Consider the following 5,518-nt stretch of genomic DNA (forward strand, 5'->3'; position numbering starts at 1 on the left):
TTCTTCTGTAGCTCAACATTTCGAAAGCTTCTATTCTCTTCTTGTCCAAACTATTTATCGTCCATGTTTCACTTCCATACATGGCTACACTCTATACAAATACTTTCAGAAACAACTTCCTGACACTTAAATCTATACTCGATGTTAACAAATTTCTCTTCTTCAGAAACGCTTTTCTTGCCATTGCCAGTCTACATTTTATATCCTCTCCACTTCGACCATCATGTTATTTTGCTCCCCAAATAGCAAAACACCTTCACTACTTTAAGTGTCTCATTTCCTAATCTAATTCCCTCAGCATCATCCGACGTAATTCGACTACATTCCATTATCCTCGTTTTTCATTTGTTGATGTTCATCTTATATCCTCCTTTCAAGACACTGTCCATTCTATTCAACTGCTCTTCCAAGTCCTTTGCTGTCTCTGACAGAATTACAATGTCATCGGCGAACCTCAAAGTTTTTATTTCTTCTCCATGGATTTTAATACCTACTCCGAATTTTTCTTTTGTTTCCTTTACTGCTTGCTCAATATACAGATTGAATAACATCGGGGAGAGGCTACAACCCTGTCTCTCTCCCTTCCAAACCACTGCTTTCCTTTCATGTCCCTCGACTCTTATAACTGCCATCTGCTTTCTGTACAAATTGTAAATAGCCTTTCGCTCCCTGTATTTTACCCCTGCCACCTTTAGAATTTGAAAGAGAGTATTTCAGTCAACATTGTCAAAAGTTTTCTCTAAGTCTACAAATGCTAGAAACGTAGGTTTGCCTTTCCTTAATCTTTCTTCTAAGATAAGTCGTAAGGTCAGTATTGCCTCACGTGTTCCAACATTTCTACGGAATCCAAACTGATCTTACCCAAGGCTGCCTTCTACTAGTTTTTCCATTCGTCTGTAAAGAATTCGTGTTAGTATTTTGCAGCAGTGGCTTATTAAACTGATTGTTCGGTAATTTTCACATCTGTCAACACCTGCTTTCTTTGGGATTGGAATTATTATATTCTTGTTGAAGTATGAGGTTATTTCGCCTGTCTCATACATCTTGCTCACCAGATGGTAGAGTTTTGTCAGGACTGGCTCTCCCAAGGCCGTCAGTAGTTCTAATGGAATGTTGTCTACTCCCGGTGCCTTGTTTCTACTCAGGTCTTTCAGTGCTCTGTCAAACTCTTCACTTAGTATTGTATCTCCCATTTCGTCTTCATCTACATTCGCTTCCATTTCCAGAATATTGTCAAGTACGCCACCCTTGTATAGACCCTCTACATACTACTTCCACCTTTCTGCTTTCCCTTCTTTGCTTAGAACTGGGTTTCCATCTGAGCTCTTGATATTTATACAAGTGGTTCTCTTTTCTCCAAAGGTCTGTTTAATTTTTCTGTAGGCAGTATCTATCCTACCCCTAGTGAGATAAGCCTCTACATCCTTACATTTGTCCTCTAGCCATCCCTGCTTAGTCATTTTGCCCTTCCTGTCAATCTCATTTTTAAGACGTTTGTGTCCCTTTTTGCCTGCTTCATTTACTGCATTTTTATATTTTCTCCTTTCATCAATTAAATTCAATATTTCTTCTGTTACCCAAGGATTTCTACTTGCCCTCGTTTTTTATACCAACTTGATCCTCTGCTGCCCTCAGAGCTACCCATTCTTCTTCTACTGTATTTCTTTCCCCCATTTGTGACAATTGTTCCCTTATGCTCACCCTGAAACTCTACAACCTCTGGTTTAATTGGTTTGTCCTGATCCCATCTCTTAAAATTCCCACCTTTTTGCAGTTTCTTCAGTTTTAATCTACAGCTCATAACCAATAGATTGTGCTCAGAGTCCACATCTGCCCCTGGAAATGTCTTACAATTTAATACCTTGTTCCTAAATCTCTGTCTTACCATTATATAATCTGTCTGATACCTTCTAGTATTTACAGGATTCTTCCATGTGTACAACATTCTTTTATGATTCTTGAACCAAGTGTTAGCTATGATTAAGTTATGCTCTGTGCAAAATTCTACCAGATGGCTTCCTCTTCCATTTCTTTCCCCCAATCCACATTCACCTGTTATGTTTCCCTCTCTCCCTTTTCCTACTCTCGAATTCCAGTCATACATGACTATTAAATTTTCGTCTCCCTTCACTACCTGAATAATTTCTTTTATCTCATCATACATTTTATCAATTTCTTCATCATCTGCAGAGTTTATTGGCATATAAACTTGTACTATTGTAGTAGGTGTGGGCTTTGTGTCTATCTTGGCCACAATAATGCGTTCACTATGCTGTTTTCAGTAGCATACCCGCTCTACTATTTTTTTATTCTTTATTAAAGTTACTCCTGCATTCCCCCTATTTGATTTTGTATTTATAACCCTGTATTCACCTGACCAAAAGTCTTGTTCCTCCTGCCACCGAACTTCACTAATTCCCACTATATCTAACTTTAACCTATCCATTTCCCTTTTTAAGTTTTCTAACCTACCTGCCCGATTAAGGGATCTGACATTCCACGCTCCGATCCACAGAACGCCAGTTTTCTTTCTCCTGATAACGACGGCCTCTTGAGTAGTCCCCGCCCTGAGATCCGAATGGAGGACTATTTTACCTCCGAAATATTTTACCCAAGAGGACGCCATCATCATTTAACCATATAGTAAAGCTGCATGCCCTCGGGAAAAATTACGGCTGTAGTTTCCCCTTGCTTTCAGCCGTTCACAGTACCATCACAGGAAGGCCGTTTTGGTTAGGGTGACAAGGCCAGATCAGTCAATCTTCCAGACTGTTTCCCCTGCACCTACTGAAAAGGCTACTGCCCCTCTTCAGGAACCACACGTTCGTCTGGCCTCTCAACAGATACCCCTCCGTTGTGGTTGCAGCTACGGTACGGCCATCTGTATCGCTGAGGCACGCAAGCCTCCCCACCAACGGCAAGGTCCATGGTTCATGGGGGGATCAAAGCATACCCTGCAAGAATTAGTGCAGGTAGACATCAATTTTCGTGGAACACAGTGCAAGAAAGATACTTCCTTGTCATTAAGCAAGACTAACATCGTCTCCAGCCTTAGCACTGAAGATGAGAATGCCAAGGAAAACGTCACATTGATGGTAGGTGTATCTATAGCTCAAGGTCAGATTTGGGAAGGCGCTGAAGATGTTTCCACAGTACTCTCCTAGTCCATGATGAACTGCCGCACGAATGAAAAAGGATGCCTTTCACTTGTTTTGGGCATCAATAAGTTCATCGTCATCTATTTCCTGTAATCACCTTTTGCGGTCTATTATCCATCTCCCACTTACGAGGTCTACCTAGTTCTCTCTTTCCGCCTCGCGGGGTAGCCACGTGGTCACAGGCATCTTGTCAAGGTTCGCGCTGCGCCCTCCGTCGGAGATTCGAGTCGTCCCTCGGGCATGGGTATGTGTGTGTTGTCCTTAGCGTAAGTTAGTTTAAGTTAGATTAAGAAGTGTGTAAGCTTAGGGACCGATGACCTCAGCATTTTGTTCCCGTAAGATCTTACCACAAATTTCCCAATTTTCTCTCTTTCCGGAAACACAATAATTCTATTTTCTGTCATTCTATCAACATGATACTTTCATTTAATTCTATTTTCTTCTTTTTTGGCATTAACTGAAATTATGTTTGAATCTGATCGTACTTTTTCACCCTTATTTTGTCCGTTTTATTACAATCCTTTACATGTTACCTAAACTTCATCTCTGTTGCCAGCCACGTGATTTTTCTTTTCCTATTATTGCAGTTCATTCGGAACAGAATACAAGAGAATGTATAGTCACAATTTTATAGAGTTTCATTTCTTTTTTGTTTCTCGTTTTTTCCCAAAATTCTTCCAATTGTTCCGCAGATACCTTGATTTTTACTAACGTTTTCATTGCGTGGTGAAGTTAACTCGTCATGCTCCACCGCTTCCCACGGACACTGAACGAGTTGAAATGCGGCCTCTGCAGTTTCCTTAAGCGCTATAGACATGTGTAAGCATTCGGAAGTGCACTGAGCCACAGGTAATGTACCTGTGTGTTATAGACGTGTTAAAACGCAGATCGGGGGTTGCGCAGTTAGAGCGATCCTGAAGATACTCACTAGGAAAGACAGTGAGTATAAATTCTCTGGCGTTGGTAACAGTGACGAATCTACATCTGAATTTGAGGTAGTAGTTTTCAACCTTTAAATAAGTTGGTACAGCACACCAATTTGATGCTTCTACAAATATTCCGAGTTTGAAGCGTCTTTCCACCTGCAGTAGTGTTCTGGCAGCAAACGGATCGGATTTTACATGTTCAGGAATATCTAGCGCGTGTTAAGCACAGTTAATAAAAAATTGTGCAGGTTCAAATGGCTCTGAGCACTATGGGACTCAACTGCTGAGGTCATTAGTCCCCTAGAACTTAGAACTAGTTAAACCTAACTAACCTAAGGACATCACAAACATCCATGCCCGAGGCAGGAGTCGAACCTGCGACCGTAGCGGTCTTGCGGTTCCAGACTGCAGCGCCTTTAACCGCACGGCCACTTCGGCCGGCTGTGCAGGTTCATCTACGTACGATGTGATCAAATTATTCCGATTTAACCGAAAAACTTTGTATTCGATATCACTGATTTCTGTCCTCCAAATTTGCCCGTGAAGGATTAATTTCATTTATGTAGTCGAAACGTATTCAGGTATATCAGAAATGTGTTCCAGCAAGAACTTCTTGTCTCTTGTGAATCGTGTGTGAATGGTCAGTTGTACCAGCATGCGCCAAGAATACAGATCGGATGGACGTACGAATGCTAAAGAGCTTTCCTCACAAGCTACGTCCGAAATATTCAGCACGGGTCCAGGACGACGGCACAGGTAATTCAGCAGGCGCGAAGAACTCAGGGACAGTAGGGTCCCAGTACAGGTAGATGGCTCAGGCAATACTGAAGCAGAATTCGGCACAGCCTGCGTTAACAGCGTCTGCAGCTGCGAAGGAGTTAACCCTCCTCTCAGTCTTCCTAGATACCTGAAGTGGACCGAGCGAGGTGGCGCTGTGGTTAGCCCATTGGACTTGCGTTCGGGAGGACGACGGTTGAAACCCGCGTCCGACCATCCTGATTTAGGTTTTCCGTGATTTCCCTAAGTCGCTTCAGGCAAATGACGGGATAGTTCCTTTGAAAGGACATGGCCGACTTCCTTCTCCATCCTTCTGGAATGGTTCAAATGGCTCTGAGCATGATGGGACGCAACGCCTGAGGTCATCAGTCCCCTAGACTTCGAGCTACTTAAACCTAACTAACCTAAGGACATCACACACATCCATGCTCGAGGTAGGATTCGAACCTGCGACCGCAGCAGCCGCGTGCTTCCGGACTGAAGCGCCTAGAACCGCTCGGCCACAGCGGCCGGCCCTTCCCTAATCCGATGGCACCGATGACCTCGCTGTTTGGTCCCCTCCCCCAAATCAACCCTCCAATCAATACCTAAAGTGTGATACTTGTTCTAAAACTCTCTCGTTTATTACAATTTTAGATTTAACTGTAGTCTTCCTTT

The sequence above is a fragment of the Schistocerca nitens genome, chromosome 9 (genome assembly GCF_023898315.1).
Source record: "Schistocerca nitens isolate TAMUIC-IGC-003100 chromosome 9, iqSchNite1.1, whole genome shotgun sequence".
Classification (NCBI taxonomy): Eukaryota; Metazoa; Arthropoda; class Insecta; order Orthoptera; family Acrididae; genus Schistocerca; species Schistocerca nitens.